Genomic DNA, 17,481 nt, shown 5'->3' with positions numbered 1-17,481 from the left:
CAGGGTTTTGATAACCTGGACCCATGTGGGAAACAGATTTCTCAGTAGAGTACTTATGTGCAGTTTCTTTTGCATTTAAAGACTTCACTCATTTCCAAAGTTACTTAGGTCGACATCTTTTTCTTCCAACCTCTTCAGTGAAGTTGTTTCTTACATTTGAAATGCAGTTAGATTATTTTGACACATTCTGCATTGCTTCTTAGAATTCTCTGGATTTCTTAAATGATTTTTTTAATCTGCATATGATAAAGTCAATTTTGCATTGACATGGCACTATGTGTTTGTTAAAATGATTGTATAAAATGATATAAATTTGTATAAAATGATATATAATCATTTTAACAAGCACATATTGCCATGTATCCATAATTACACTATCATACAAAGTAGTTTTACTACCCTAAACAACTTCCTGTGTTCCACACGTTCAATCTTTACCTCCTCCACCTGAACCGCTGGCAATCACTGATCATTTTACTAACTCTAGAGGTTTTGCCTTTCCTAGAATGTCCTTATAATCGGAATTTGTCAAAGGTCAGTTAACTGTATTTGTGTGGGTCTATTTCTGGGCTCTCTGTTCTGTTCCAGTGATCTGTGTGCCTGTTCCTTCACCAATTACATACTATCTTGATTACTGTAGCTATATAATAAATCTTGAAATTAGTATGAGTTCTCCAACGTTGTTTTTCTTTAGCATTGTTTTAACTCTGTAGGTCTTTTGGCATTCCATATAAACTTTAGGATCAGTTTGTCATTATCTGCAAAATAACTTGCTGGAATTTTGATTGATATTCTGTAAAGATCTATAGATTCCATAGGTCAGGTTGGGAAGAATTGACGTCTCCATAGTATTGAATCTTCCAAATCATGAATATGAAATATTACTCCTCCATTTGTCTAGATCTTTTGATTTCCTTCATCAGAGTTTTATACTTTCTGGATACAGATCCTGTACATATTTTTAGATTTAAACCTGATTATTTTATTATTTTAGGTGGTATTTTAAATGGTATTTTTAACATTTCAAATTCCAATAATTTATTTCTGATATATAGGAAAGCAGTCAATTTTTGAACATTAACCTTGTATCCTGCAACCTTACTATCCTCACCAATTAGTTTCAGGGGTTTTTCGTTTGTTTGTTTTTGGTCAGTTCTGAAATGTTCTGTATAGACAATTAAATTGTCATCTGAGAACAAAGACAATTTTATTTATTCCTTTCCAATTTGTATATGTTTTATTTCCTTTTCTTGTCTTATTGCACTAGCTAGGATTCCCATATGATATTGAATAGAAGTAGTAAGAGCACATCTTGGCCTTCTTCTTTTTTTTTTTTGAGATGGAGTCTCACTCTGTCCGAGGCTGGAGTGCAGCGAGGCTGGAGTGCAGTGGCCGGATCTCAGCTCACTGCAAGCTCTGCCTCCCGGGTTCACGCCATTCTCCTGCCTCAGCCTCCCAAGTAGCTGGGACTACAGGCACCCACCACCACACCCAGCTAATTTTTTGTATTTTTTTAGTAGAGACGGGGTTTCACTGTATGACCCAGGATGGTCTCGATCTCCTGACCTCGTGATCCACCTGCCTTAGCCTCCCAAAGTGCTGGGATTACAGGCGTGAGCCACTGCGTCCGGCCATCTTTGCCTTATTCTTGATCTGAAGAGGAAGCATCCAATTTCTCATTATTTAAGTATGAGATTAGATATAGGTTTTTTGTGTATTTTTTATCAAGTTGAGGAAGTGCCTCTCTATTGTGTGCTGAGAGATTTTATCATATATGTTTATTGAATTTCATCAAATACATTTCTGTATCAATTGATAGGATTTTTTTTCTTCAGCCTGTTGATGTGATGTATTACATTAAATTATTTCAGAATGTTGAACTAGGCTTGCATAGGGAATAAATCCCACTTGGTCATGGTATATCATTCTTTTTATAAATTATTGGATTTAATTTGTAAATATATTTTTCAGGATTTGTTCATCTATGTTCATGTGAGATATAGGTCTCTAGTTTTCCTTTCTTGTATTTTCTTTATCTGTTTTTTGTATTACAGTTATACTCACCATGTGAGTTAGGAAGTATTCTTTCTGCTTTTACTTTCTAGAAGAGATTATGGAAAATTGATATTATTTCTTCCGTAAACGTTTACTAAAATTCACCAGTAAAATGACCTGAATCTGGAGCTTTCTTTTCTTGGAAGGGTACCAATTATAGATTAAGTTTCTTTAACAGATATAGGTTTATTTAGTTTATCTCCCTCACGTTGTGTGAATTTTTGTAGTTTGTGTCTTTCAAGGGATTCATTCATTTCACCTAAGTTACCAAAATTATGGGCATAGGGTTGGTCACAGCATTCTTTTATGATGCTTTTACTGTCCATGGGATCAATAGTGAGACTGCTCTTTCATTTCTGATATTGGTGATTTGCGTATTTTCTTTTTGTTGTTTTTTGTTTGTTTGTTTTTTATGGTTAGTTGGGTTAGCTGTTTGTCAATTAGATTGATGTTTTCAGAGAACCAGCTTCTGGTTTCATAAAATGTTCTCTATTGTTTTCATCTTTGCTGATTTTTGCTCTATTTTTTATTATCATTTTTTTCTGATTGCTTTAGCCTTAAATTGCTCATTTTTCTTTAGTATCCTAAGGTGGAAGTTTAGATTATTAATTTTACATCTTTATTCTTTTTTTATTTATGCATTTAATAGTATAAATTTCCCTTTAGACAATACTTTAACTGCAATACACAAATTGGGGTAAGTTGTATTTTCATTTTCATGTGGTTCAAAATATTTTTACCATTCTCTTGAGACTTCATTGTCCCATGTGTTGTTTAGAAATGTGTTATTTAATCTGCATATATTATGGTATATTCTATTTATTTCTCTTTTATTGATTTCTAGTTTAATTATATGGTGATCTGAGAGCATATTTTGTATAATTTCTATTATTTTAAGTTTGTCTTTTTTTTTTTTTCCGGAGACGGAGTCTCACACTGTCACCCAGGATTGAAGTGCGGTGGTGCAATCTTGGCTCACTGAAACCTCCGCCTCCCGGGTTCAAGCAATTCTCCTGCCCCAGCCTCCTGAGTAGCTGGGATTACTGCCTGCCAGATGCCTGCCACTGTACCTGGGTAATTTTTTGTATTTTTAGTAGAGATGGGATTTCAGTATGTTGGCCAGTCTGGTCTTGAACTCCTGACCTCGTGATCTGCCTGCCTCGGCCTCCCAAAGTGCTGGGATTACAGGAATGAGCCACCATGCCCAGCCATTAAGTTTGTTGTTATGTGGCCTATCTTGGTGAATGTTTCAAGCAAAGTTGAGAAGATTTTATATTCTGTACTTATAGAAGAGATTATTCTGTAACTGTTAGATCAAGTTGATTGAGAATGCTGTTCAGGCCAACTATGTTCTTACCGATTTCTTGCCTGCTTAATCTGTGAATTACTGAAGGAGGGGTGTTGAAGTTTCCAACTATAGTAGTGGATTTGTGTATGTTGAATTTGCATATATTGTTAAAAATATTGTGTAAATTTTTCCTTGCACTTCTATCATATTACACCTTATATATGGTGATGAATTGATCCCTTTACCATATGTATTCTGCTTCTTTTTCCTTAATTTTCTTGTTCTGAAGTCTCTTTTGCCTCAAGGCAATATAGCTATCCCAGCTCTCTTTCAATTAGTGTTAGCAAGGTATATCTTTCTCCATCCATTTACTTTTCCATTTACTTTTAACCTGTCTCCATTTTTATAATTAGAGTGGGTTCCTGGTAGACAACATATATTTGGATCTTTTTTAAAAATGCATCTGACAATCTCTAATAGATGTTTTTAGTCCATTCACATTTTAAGTGCTTATTAGTATAGTTGGATTAATATCAGCCATGTTTCAAGTGTTTTCCATTCACTGCTGAATTGCTTGTTTCCCTCCCTTCCCTTTTTCTCCTTTCTCTGGTTTTGATTAATCATTTTCTCTTACTCCATTTTATCTCCTCTCTTAAAATATCAATTATACTTAAAATGATTTTGGGGCTGTACTTATTTCCCTTTTATCCCCTTTTATATATTGACCTTCTATGGAGATGACGACTCAACTCTCCTTCTTATACACATGCATGTGCACACACACACACACACACACACACACCCGTCCTCTCTCTAGTTATCTAATGCAATTAAAGCACAGTTTTAAGTAAATATTTGGCATTTACAACATGAATAACTAATAAATTTTTATGTTTAGCTGAGCCACATAGTGCATTTGAATTAAATACATTTCCTTCTTTGTGTAACTTTTTGTTTTTATTAGAGTTAATAGTTGGCTTGTGAAAAAGGACTCATCTTTTGGAGATGCACACAAATATTTATGGATGAAATTATATGTTATCTGGGATTGGCTTCAAAATATTCTGGAAGGGCTTCTGGCTATGATAGACTTAATGTATTCCCAGTCTTCTCTGTCTCCAAGCTGTGACCTTCACAAGTGTTTCTTAGCTTCTCTTCAGTTCCCTCAAGTGAGACAGGAAAGACTGAGGGGGCTGGAGCCAGGAAAATGTCTTCCCTCTGGCCGTGTGGTGGGGAAGGGGATAAGGTCTGTTAAAGTCATGCAGATGCTTCAGGCCTATTATACAATGCTTGCTTTTCTACTCTTTCTCCCGGAGCCACTGGGGGATTTTTCTTATCCCTATCGTGAGCATCTGGTGAGGTTGCTATCGGTAAAACCAAACAAGGTGTGAGGGCCTCCCTAAGACTCTAGGCCCTTACAGTTTTTTCCTGAGCTTCTAACATTTCTTACAGGGCAAGTTATGGGAGTCTACTTTCAGCCCTCAGCAATTCATCAAAATGACCATGAAGTTTTCTTACTGGTTATGGTTCCAGCAGCTTCTAACTCCAGATAAGCAGGTCTCAGCTGTGATGCTGTAGGTGAGCTTGTCTTTCCAGATTTGGAGGTAGTGGCTGGCTTTGTGATCTCAGTTCTCAGATGGGTCCAAGAAAAGACACTGATTTTCAGTTTTCTCAACTTTTTCCTTGTCCTGTGAGTGGGAGCACCAACTTCCCAGCTCTTTACATGTTGGGACTGAAACTGGAAGTGGCGTGATTCCTTTTTCTGTCTTCCATTTCTCTCGTCATCATATTCCTATTTTTTCCTCCAATTTTCCTCTGGTTGCCAATTTGCCAACAAATATGGCAATGCATATTTGTTGTTGCAATGTCCTCACTTGTGAATTCTTTCATTTCTGTCATTTCCAGGTCAGTTACTGTTGATGAACTTTTGTTATGCATATGGGTAATCTTTTCCTGTTTCTTTGCATGTCTGGGGATTTTTTATTGCTTGCATACATTATTGGGTGTTGGATTTTATTGGATACTTGTAAATAGTTTTGGGTTTTGTTCTGGCATGCTGTGAAGTCTATTTGGATCAGTTGAATTGATTAAGGCTTTATTTTTTCTTTTAACAGCTTGAGATGTAATTTATATATTCTAGAGTTCACTCATTTAAAGTGAACAGTTTAACTTTGGTATTTTGAGAGTTGTGCAATCGAAACTATAATCTAATTTTCAAGAAATGTTATTACTCTTTCAAAAATCTTGTATCTGCTTATAGTCACTCACCTAAAACTTTATGTTCCTGCCTACCCTCATCCCAGCCCTAGAGACTTTTTGTCTCTACAGATTTGTTGAGACTTGATCTTTAGCCTTGTCATGGTTAGGTCCAGAGTTAATTTATTCCCAGTATTAAGGCAATGATATGGTTTGGGTCCATGTGCACCACATCTCATGTTGAACTGTAATCTCCAGTGTTGGAGGTGGGGCCTGGTGGGAGGTGATTGGATCATGAGAAAACCATTTCTCATGAATGGTTTTGCCCCGTCCCCTTTGGTACTGTCCTCACAATAGCGAGTGAGTGCTCGCAAGATCTGTTGTGCTTAAAAGTGTGTAGCACCCACCCCCACCAACCCCACTTGCTCCTGCTCCTGGCATGTGAGACATGCCTGTTCCCCTTCTCCTTCTGCCATGATTTGGTTTCCTGAGACCTCCCTAGAAGCGGAGCAGATGCCAGCATCTTGCTTCCTATATAGCCTGTGGAACCACGATCTAATTAAGCCTCTTTCCTTTATAAATTACCCAGTCTCAGGTATTTCTTTATAGCAATGTGAGAAAGGACCAATACCAGCAATTTCCATCAGAGAGCTCTAGCTGATCTATCACACACCAGAAGGAAGATGAAATATTTCTGGCTCTTTGTGAACTTTGGGAATTGCTTGGAACTACTGTTTCGTGGTTCTTTTCCTGCTCTGATAGTTTCCTCTCTGTATGCACAGATCATCACTCAAAGGCTTATGGAGGCCCCTCTGTTGCTATCGAGTGTTCTTTCTCTCTCTACCTCACCTTCCTGTTCAGTATTCTGTCTCATAAATTCTAGTTGTCTCAGTTTATTGTCTGTCTCCTCAACCCATCCAGACTTGGGGCCTCTGTTTGGGTTTCCCCTCCCTGATCTGCAGACTTAAAACTGCCTCTGGGCACTAATCAAAGGCAGCTGTGGTTCTGCTTCATTTATTCATGGTCCTGTGCCATCTGTTGCCTGTCTGAGAATAGCTGTTTCCTATAATTTGGCCAGCTCTCTAGTTGTTTAAGTTGAAAGTGTAGACTCAACCTCTGTCACTCTATCATAGCCAGGAACCCTTCCAGGGTATTTTGAAGCCAATCCCAGATACCATATAACTTCGTCCATAAATATTTGTGTACATTTACAAAAGATGAGTCCTTTTTATACAAGCCAGTTATTAACTCTAAGAAATACAAAAAGGTACACCAGGAAGGAAATTTAATTCAAGTGCACTGTATGGCTCAGCCTTAAATAAAAATGTATTAGTTATTAGTTATAATGTTGTAAATGCCAAATATTTACTTAAAATTGTGCTTGAATTGTATTAGATATCTGGAAAAAGAGGAAGAATGTGTGTGTGTATATACATGTAAGAAGGAGAGTTGAGTCCTCATCTCCATAGTAGAAGGTCAATATGTAAAATTAACAAAACATTGAGAAGTTGCAAATGTTCCTTTAGAAATATAAATGTTAAAATCATAAGAAATAGCTAAACAATTGAAACTACTTGTTTCTGGAAAAAGAAATGAAGGGTATATTAGCCTATTTTAATGCTGTTGATAAAACATAACAGAGACTGGGTAATTTATACAGGAGAAAGGTTTCATGGACTTACAGTTCCACATGACTGGGGAGGCCTCACAATCATGGCAGAGGCAAGGTGGGGCAAGTCACGTCTTACATGGATTCTAGTTGGCAGGCAAAGAGAAAGAGCATGTGCAGGGAAACTCCTGTTTTTAAAACCATCAGATCTCATGAGACTTATTCACTATCACAAGAACAGCACACAGGAAAGACCCGCCACCAGGATTCAATGACCTCCCACCGTGCCCCTCCCACAACACGTGAGAATTCAAGATAAGATTTGGGTGGGAACACAGTCAAATCACATCATTCCCCCAGCCCCACCCTAATCTCATGTCCTCACATTTCAAAATCAATCATGCCTTCCCAACAGTCCCCCAAAGTCTTAACTCATTTCAGCATTAACTCAAAAGTCCACAGTCCCAAGTCTCATCTGAGACAAAGCAAGTCTCTTTTTCCTATAAGCCTGTAAAATTAAAAGCAAGTTAGTTACTTCCTAGATACAATGAGGGTACAGGCATTGGGTAAATACAGCCATTCCAAATGGGAGAAATTGGTCAAAAAAGAGGGGCTACAGGCTCCACGCAAACCCAAAATCCAGCAGGGCAGTCAAATCTTAAAGCTCCAAAATGATGTCTTTTGGTTCCATGTCTCACATCCAGGTCATGGTGGTACAAGAGGTGAGTTCCCCTAGTCTTGGGCAACTCTACCCCTGTGCCTTTGAAGGGCACAGCCCTCCTCCTGGCTGCTTTCATGGGCTGGCATTGAGTGTCTGCAGCTTTTCCAGGTGCATGGTGCAAGCTGTCAGTGGATCTACCATTCTGCCATTCTGGGGTCTGGAGTACAGTGGCCCTCTTCTCACAGCTCCACTAGGCGATGCCCCAGTAGGGACTGTGTGGGTGCTCCAATACCACATTTTCCTTTCACATTGCCCTGGCAGAGGTTCTCCATGAGGGCCCCACCCCTGCAGCACACCTCTGCCTGGCCATCCAGGTCTTTCCATACAACTTCTGAAATCTAGGCAGAGGTTCCCAAACTCCAATGTTTGACTTCCATGCACTCACAGGCTCAACACCACATGGAAGCTGCCAAGGCTTGGGGCTTCCACCCTCTGAAGCCACAATCCAAGCTCTCTATTGGCCCCTTTCAGCCATGGCTGGAGCAGCTGGGATGCAGGGCACCAAGTCCCTAGGCTGCACACAGCATAGGGACTGTGGGCCAGGCCTACAAAACCACTTTTTCTTCCTAGGCCTCTGGGCCTGTGATGGGAGGGGCTGCTCTGAAGACTTCTGACCTGCCCTGGAGACATTTTCCCCATTGTCTTGGGGATTAACATTGGGCTTCTCATTACTTATGCAAATTTCTGCAGCTGGCTTAAATTTCTCCTCAGAAAATAGATTTTCTTTTCTATTGCATTGTCGGGCTGCAAATTTTCCAAACTTTTATGCTTTGTTTCCCCTTTAAAACTGAATGCCTTTAACAGCACCCAAGTAACCTCTTGAATGCTTTGCTGCTAGAAATTTCTTCCACTGGATACCCTAAATCATCTCTTCAAGTTCAAAGTTCCACAAATCTCTAGAGTAGGGGCAAAATACCACTAGTCTCTTTGCTAAAACATAACAAGAGTCACTGTTGCTCCAGTTCCCAACAGGTTCCTCATCTCCATCTGAGACCACCTCAGCCTGGATTTCATTGTCCATATCATTATCAGTATTTTGGTCAAAGCCATTGAACAAGTCTCTATGGAGTTCCAAACTTTCCCACATTTTCCTGCCTTCTTCTGAGCCCTCCAGACTGTTCCAACATCTGTCTGACACCCAGTTCCAAAGTCGCTTCCACATTTTTGGGTATCTTCTCAGCAGCACCCTACTCCCAGTACTAATTTACCTTTTTGTCGCTTCCACATTTTTGGGTATCTTCTCAGCAGCACCCTACTCCCAGTACTAATTTACCATATTAGTTCATTTTCACACTGCTAAGAAAGACATACCTGAGACTGGGCAATTTATACAGGAAAAATGTTTAATAGACTTACAGTTCCATATGGCTGGGGAGGCTTCAGAATCGTGGCAGAAGGCAAGGAGGAGCAAGTCACGTGTTACATGGATGACAGCAGGCAAAATAAGTTTGTGCAGGAAAATGCCCGTTTTTAAAACCATTAGATTTCATAAGACTTATTCACTATCACAAGAACGGCACAGAAAAATACCAGCCCCCACGATTCAATTACCTCCTGCAACATGTGGGAATTCAAGATTAGATTTGGGGGTGACACAGCAAAACCATATAAAGGGGAGGAAGAGTGAGCAGGGCCTATTGTCTTATGCCATAAAATTCATTCAGTTATTTACCTTTATACTTTGGACATGCATTACTTTTGTTAAAAACCTCAACATCCTTGGTATTTGGAATCAGAGTTCTGGGTTCATTCTGGATTCTGTCTCTTCTTGAGGGTTTGACCTCTCACAGCTTCATTTTTCTTATTTATAAAATGGAGACCGTATCATTGGCCAAGTAAGCTGGTCGTAAAGATCAGAAGGACTAAATGTCCAATGCTGAGCACATCAACTGGAAAATGGGTAAATGCTTTAAATCACTATGAAGAATATCTGTGTGGCAGAATAGGAGATGCACATGTGGGCATTGTCAGGGGACAGCCCCTATGTTAGGCTCTACTTTGCCCCTCGGACTACCTATGAGACCCTGGACAAATTCTTCAACCTCTTTACTACTCACTGTATTCGCCTATCAAAGGAGGATATGAAACAGTCCTCATCTTACAATTATTGCAAGGAGTAAAATAGAAAGCAGACTCCTATGCCCGGGTACCAAGACAGGTTAAGTGCCTAATCAAAGATGGTTAGTTGTGTTGTATTATTGATGAAATTATATTCACATCATAACAATATATCATAATATAAAAATTGTAGGTTAGTTTTATTGTTGCTATTCAGTTTCAAAATTATGTTAATGAATATCTGATGACCTGAGAAATCAAATTTAAAAATTATTTAGTAAATAAGGGTAATAAAAAAAGAAGCAGTATTAAATAATAGTACCCAGCCTTCAATCACTGTCTATTCAGGGAGGGAGGGAGGAAGGAAAGAAGAGCTCTTGTTTTAGTTCAGTGAGTACATATAAATAAAAATAACTTGAGGAAAGCAGAGTGAATGTTAGCACTGCTTGTCACTGGAGGGTTGTCTACAGGTGATTTTCTTTTATTTTTCCTTTGTGCCTTCTGGTAGCTTCCAAATTTGTGTAAATGAATCTGTTGCCTTTGTCATCAGATAAGAGCACAAAAAATTATATCTGAAATCACAGGTTTGGAATAGAGAAAATAATTTTTCATATTTTACCTTGTAATCATATTTCTGGCTTAGGAGTATCTAAAACCCATTTCACATAACAATAATCAACCACGAAACGATTCTTCTTAGCAATTATTGTACTTTTCTATGATCAGGTAAATTTTCTGCAGACACTCTCCATCAGATAAACACTGAGTTCCACTGCATGTAGATAGTAGTGATGTAAATAAAATATGTGTTTAATTTCTTCACATGTGATGCACAATGTAGAAGTAGGCAATGTGGGCTGGAGAAGAGCTCCACAATGTCATTAAAGCCGTCTTTCTGCTTGGTCATTCTAGGCGCATGGCTTCCACCCTCAAGGTTGTGTCTGATGGTTTCAGGGTGGCTGCTGCAGCTCCCATCATTTCTTCTTCATTCCAGGTGAAGAGAAGTTTTCAGGGATCTTGGGGTATCACTTTTCTGGCTGGAAATCTCTGTGGCTGGTGGCACCTTTGCCCAAGTTTTGCTGGTGCCTGCTGGGTTCATTCTTCCCACTTGTCCTGGCAGGCTGTGCTCGGCTCACACTACCACCCTAGATCCCATGCCTGCCAAAGGCAGCCAGGCATGGAGTGGCAAGGGGTGCGTGAGTGAGCCAGTGAGGGGTCCAGCCACTGTGCACGGTCAGGCACACCAGCTGCTGCAGTGGGGTGGGCAGCTCCAGGTGCTGGCATGGGCACCAACTCTCTGTGAGGCTGTGGCTAGACCGGGTGCACCACAGGCAGCTTCCATGACTGCCACTGGGGAATGCGGTGGCACACGGAAGCTTGGAGAATCCAGGAACTACTGGGCCCCAAAAAGGAAGTCACAGCCTTGGCTCAGGGGGCTCCCAGGTCTGGGCTCACTGAAGGGCTGCAGCTCTTCTCTCCTCTTCACCCACAACAAGGCGAGCAAGGGGTGTGTTTCAGCCCTGTTTGTGTTATAGCTCTTTCAGCCTGCCTTCCACAGGTCCCAAGTTCTTATCCTGCGTCCAAGAAGAGTGAAGTACGCAGACAAGTGGAGGGTAAGCAAGGTGAAGAGGAGCTTTACTGAGTGACACAGTAGCTCAGAGGAGGCCCAGGAGTGCAGCTGGTCATCCTGATGTCTGCTCAGTTTTGGCTGAGCCTGGGGCTTGTAGGGGCTTCAGAGGGGAGGAAGTGTATGCCAGTTGGTCCATGGGTGGCCATGAGTGGCCTGGAAAAGGCACCACAAGTTCCCACTCTGGTCTGTGGGACCGGCAGCCGGGCCTCCAGCCTTCAGATCCTCCCTCCCTTAAGGAGGGCCTGAAGGTGGTGCCTCACTGAGGATCTGCCCCCTTGCACCCAGGAGCCTCTCTGTCTCCTGCTGCCATTCATGGCACCCAGGCTGTAGGTGCCAAGAGGCACCTGCAGGCCAGCCAGAAACTGCCCTCAGCACCCCTTTGGTTTCCCTCCTATGCTTATTGGTGTCCAGAGTCCAGAGGGGGCTCAGGCAGCCGGGGGCTGGCATGTCAACACTGCCGAAAGTGTGTGCACACCTGGCCAAGCTGTAACTTGGGCCTGACTTTGCTCTGAGATCGGAGCAGGCACCGACAGCAGGGAGAAGCCAGGCAGTGGGAGCAGGCACTTCGGAGCCTGCAAGGGCATGGGGGCCTTCCTGGACCCCCGAGAGTGCAGAGATTCCTGAGTCTGCAGCTGTGGTTTGGGAGGCTGCAGCTGTGCCCACGGGGCGGGGCTCCTGCCTGCTCCATGGAGTAGGAGGCCTGGTTCCACGGTCACAACTTGGGCAGCTGTGGCTGCACCAGGGAGGCCCCTGCCCCACCAATCTGGAAGGTGCAGGGCTCCCACTTGTCCCTGGCTCCCACCAGCTCCATGGGGTGTGCCTCCTTGCTGCAGCCAGCATAATGGCAGCAGCCACTCTAGACAGGCTGCTGCTGCCATCAGATGGAGAAAGCAAAAGAGCAAACTATAAAAGATATGTCAGTTCCCTTTAAAGAGCTTTTCCAGAAGCCCCACTTAGTGACATCTGCTTGCAAAGCATTTCCCAATTCTCTCTTCCTCATCCCTGCAGCACCTTACCTCCTGTTGGACTAGGAAACAGATTTTTATTGGTAATGTATTTTTGCCAATTTTTTTATTTGTGGTATAATCTTTATACTAAATCTTTATACAGAACTGAGTCCCATGGCCACCCCAGCTTGCAAGGGATGATAAGAAAGGTCATTTTAAATTGAGACACTCTAGTATGACAGAAAGGGAGAAAGGGTTTGGGTAGGCAGCTCGTCTCTGCCAAATTCCCATGTAGCCAGTAGGGAACCAGAGATGGTCCAGCCTCTTCTCTTACAGGGAGAGGAAGCTCCCATCTTCTGCACAGATTCGCGCTTCCTCCTGATAACTCTGTGTTTTGAGTAACAAATAATAATATCAGAAGCAAACGCTACCTGTTACTGTTCTCATTTTTATATCTGAGGAAACTGGGCTCAGAGGAGAAATTCCCTCAGAGTTACCAGCTTAGCAAATTCCAGAGTCAGGCTTCTAACTCATCTGTCTGACTACTCGGAAGCCGTGTTCTTTCCAATACACCATCCTGACTTCCCTGGCCTGAAAATGGAATCCTTATTTATTTATTCTTTCAACCATTTCTGTGTGTCATTTGTTTATGGGCATCTAGTAGATATTCCGTAAATGTTTGTTCTATGGATGGATGGATGAATGAATGAATGAATGAATGGATGAATGAATGAATGAGTGAATGAGTGAATGTCTCCTGGAGAGGAGCTCACTATCCACATGGGGACACAAATCCCATACAGGGCCATCTATAGGTGTTGTGAAGCGTTGTGGACGGAAGCCCCCTTTCTGGGAGTGCCTCAGGAAAACTACACAGAGAATAGAACGTTGCACCTGAGCCTGGAGGGCCGAGCAGGCTGTGTCAGCGAAGGGTGTTGCAAGCAGAAGGAACAGCGTGTGCTCAGGCTTGAGCTGCAATGCCAGTGCTGTAGGGATTTGATTGTGGCTGGAGAGACGGGAGTGAGGAGGCTCTGAAGCTAAGGGAGCCAGGGTGGGCAGGGCTGGTCCTGGGGGCTGTAGGGCTGGACCTGTATGTCCTTAGGAGGAACCAGTTGAGAAACCGAGATTGGATCTGTGGGTCTCAATCCTGAACATCCAACGGTGGTCACTCTATGTTTTTGCCATAGTATTGGTAACTCCTCACCCACTCTCTTCTCTGTTTAGTTCTCTGTGGTTCTATTTTTGGAGTTTACAAAGTGAACATCCAATGTGATATGCGGAGAACTCTGGTGATTTGTCCTGAAGCTGTTTCATTGTTTTGAATCATGGGAGTTTACTCTTTCCTCTTGGGGACCTGGGAGGATTGACTAGCCAAGGGCTTCCCATGAGTCACTCTCGGCTCTCTGACTCCTGCACGGATTGCGTTGCACTTGTTTTGAAGGCTAACTAATATGGGAGGTACCCAAACTTTCCACAGAATTGCACCTCTTGTGTGTGTGCATGTGTGTGGAGGGGGTAGCATGAGATGGATAATCAAATTATTCCCAGAGAAAATAAACTTGAATCTCAGAGGGCTCTGTGAAAGCAGGGACAGATCAATTCCTTCTGCTGTTGATCCACTATTCGACAACTTGCAAATAGAGGTTGTGAAAACAGAATTTTCTCTTTTTCTATAACAACTTCATTTCCATATCTAGCCAACATTCCTTTTGCAAAAAGCCTGAAGTTGTGGCCAGGTAAGCCCTGTCAAATTCAGTGATTTCCTAGTTAATTTTAGTTTAAACTCGGGTGACTGCAGGGTGTCCCCCTCCCTCTTCTCCCATATATTTCAGTTTTCACGTGGCAAGTGGGTGTCTGGTGCCCAGTTCCACCCTGTGAGCACCTGGAGGCGCGCAGTTTGCCGGTCTGATGTTCTGTGGTTGATCTCTTCTCCACTGGTCACCAGGGCACCCACACTGTCACCTGTGCTTGGGTCTCCTTGTGATGGCCCTGGAGCCCTCAGGCTTAGCTGAGGCCTGAGGCCTGCACCCCTTTCTGGGTACAGGAAATGTGCTATGCAGGGGTGGTGGATGCTGTGACAGTGTCCTGCCCAGATGCCCCTTGGAGCCCTGGTGCCAGCCCCACAGGGGCTGGAACTGTAGTTAGGAAGCAGGTGCCATTTCCTTCTCCAGTTCCCCTGACATCTTAGCTACCTGGGGTTTCTATAATATTCCCTATTATCCACCCCCGTGGTTCTGCCTGGAGGGGTTTGGTGTGGAACTCCTTCTGGAACACGCTCCCATCAGCCTCTTTCCCAATTCTCCTCTCTTCCTCGTCCCCGTAGCACTTTACCTCCTGTTGGGCTAGGAAACTGGTTTTTATTTGTAATATATTTTTGCCAATTTTGTTATTTGTGGTATACTCTGTATACTAAGAACCCCTCCCCACCAACTCCTAGGTGTGTGAAACACTTTGAACCCTGTAAGCTAGCCTTTTGCCGTTGAATGCTTTGGGCTTCAAAATTGTGTCTTCTGTGGATTTCAAGAGCTTATTTTGGAAGTCAATGGCTGAGAATTTAACCCTGATCTACACTGTGTCATTCAGAGGGAAGAGTGTGTTTATGGAGTGCTCCTGCCAGCGTGGGGTGGATGGTGATGGTACAGTGTGGGTAGGGATGGGAGAGACTTTGGTTAGACCAGGATTGTATCCTGTTCCAGGCCAGGGAACCCAGAGAGCTTCTGGCAGTAACTGGTAGGGACTCCAGAGACTGGGGTAAGTGAGTGGATGTCTGAAAAATGAGAACTTACCTGCAGATTTGTCCCAAGCATAGCTGAGTTACCTTGGACTGAGCACTGCAATCCTTGGAGCCTCTGTTTGCATACTAATAAGTCAGAAAAATACGGAATTCTGCTCCGCCCACCTCACTTAACAGTGCGGGTGGAGGAAAGAAGTGCAGGAGGATTTGTTTACATTGCAGGGCAGAGAAAATCATTGGTGACCGATGCTGCTGAGCCTGGCACTGGGCCCTGATAAACCAAGGAAGGGCCTGGGAGAGCTGCTGTTGTTCCTGGCTGTGGGCACACTGCCCCGACACCATGCCATGGCCCTCGTGACGAGGATGGCTTGGAGGAGCCAGTCCTGACAACTGACCCTGTTGCCGGGGACTGTGAGTAGCACTTAATGTGTAATAACCGTGAATGCCTCACAACAGCTCTGCAAGGTCAGGGCTACTATTATCATCCCATTTTATGGATGGGGAAACTGAGGCATGATCATCCAATACTGGGCACAGACTCTCCAGTGTGTAGGTCTACTCCATAGAGTAGGGCAGTCTACTCCATAAACCTGCATCCTTTTCAGATGACAAGGGTGAGTTGTGGCCCCAGAGGTCCCCATGAAAGCTGTGGACATTGGCAAATGAGGATTCTTTTTTGAGACAGGGTCTCACTCTGTTGCCCAGGCTGGAGTGCAGTGGCACCATCTCCGCTCACTGCAGCCTCAAACTCCCAGGCTCAAGTGGTCCTCCCACCTCTGCTTCCTGAGTAGCTGGGACCACAGGTGTGCGCCACTATGCCTGGGTAATTTCTTAAAAATTATTTCTAGAGGTGGGGTTTCACCATGTTTCCCAGGCTGATCTCAAACTCTTGGGCTCAAGTGATCCTCCCACCTCAACCTCCCAAAGTGCTGGGGTTACAGGTGTGAGTCACCACACCCCACCTGCAAACAGGAAGTCAGGGTGCCGGCATCGTCAGGTACTGGTAAGGGCTCTCTTCCATGTTGCAGACGACCGCCTTCTCATTTTATCTTCATGTGGCAGGAAGGGCTAGCTGGCTCTCTGGCTTCTTCTTATAAGGCTGTATCCTTCATGAGGGCCAAACCTCATGATCTAACCACCTACCAAAATTGCCACCTCCTGACACCATCACATTGAAATTAGGGTTTCAACATATAAATTGAATTTGGGGAGAGGGGCACACACGTTCAGTCCGTTGCTCTGGACATAAACTCAGTGAGGGCAGGGACTGTGTCCTGTTCTCCACTATGTCCTATTACCTAGCAGAGGCCCTGCCATGTAAGTGCTTAATACATATTGGTTGAATGAATGGGTGAATTCCTAATCATCTATTTTTACAGAAAAGGGAAACGAGGCTCAGAGAGGTGAACTGACCTGCCCAGACTCGCCAAGCTGGCGACAGGCACTGCGAGGCCTGGGACGCTGAGTTTACAGTGGCAAACACACACACGCACACATCAAAAACCTTGCTTCAAGCCATGGTGGAGAGGTGGAGAGGCTGAGACACAAGGATGTGAAGTCCTTCCTACGTATTCCAAACACGTGCAGAAGGAAAGGAAGCCACATGCTTTCAAAGAAGCTTGTTTTCAACCTTTCCGAATCATCTTATTCCAGCACTCGCTCTCTTCAAGTCTCTGCTTAAACATCATCTTTCACTGAGACCTGCCTGACCTACTCTTCGAAATAACAACTTCCTCTGCGCTTCCCTCCCGCTCAGTTCGTCATCACTGGACACACTCCCTATTGATCTGATGGGTTTTTATTGTCTGTAGCCGACACTGGGCTGTCAGCATCATGGGAACAGAGACTTTGTGGGGCTTGTTCTCAGCTGTATCCCCAGTGCCTAGAACAGTGCCTGGCACCTCCTAGGCAGTCAATAAATAGTTGTGGAATGAATGCAAATGAGTGAATCCATGAAACTGCTTCTTTTTTGGCATACCCTGATTCCTCCCTTAAAAATGTGTATTCTTACAAAGCAATGTTATCACTATAGTCAGACTAACACTCTGCTGTCTGAAAAGGTCAGAGGCAGCTGGAAAAGCTAAAATTAAAATTTAAAAATTCATTAGCATAGATGAGTGTGCAATGATGGGGAATGTTTAGTCCTTGGTTAGGGGAGGGAGCCTAAAATCTAAAGGGCTTCTCTGAAAAGAAACTCTACCTCCCCACAAGCCTGCCAGCAGTAGATGGTGTCCATGTTTTAG

At 43.2% G+C, this 17,481-nt stretch overlaps 1 protein-coding gene across 1 annotated transcript in view; it reads left to right on the top strand.

Annotated features, from left to right (window-relative positions):
* Nucleotides 1-17,481, top strand: part of EVC2 (EvC ciliary complex subunit 2) — a 184,737-nt gene that overhangs the window by 151,105 nt on the left and 16,151 nt on the right. Inside the window, exon 26 of the transcript XR_007725944.1 lies at nucleotides 2,979-3,129. The gene's annotated coding sequence lies outside the window, so the exon portion shown is untranslated. The remainder of the gene's footprint in view (nucleotides 1-2,978; nucleotides 3,130-17,481) is intronic.

This window comes from Macaca thibetana, chromosome 5 (assembly GCF_024542745.1).
Source record: "Macaca thibetana thibetana isolate TM-01 chromosome 5, ASM2454274v1, whole genome shotgun sequence".
Lineage (NCBI taxonomy): Eukaryota > Metazoa > Chordata > Mammalia > Primates > Cercopithecidae > Macaca > Macaca thibetana.
This window is presented reverse-complemented; position numbering and strand designations above follow the sequence as displayed.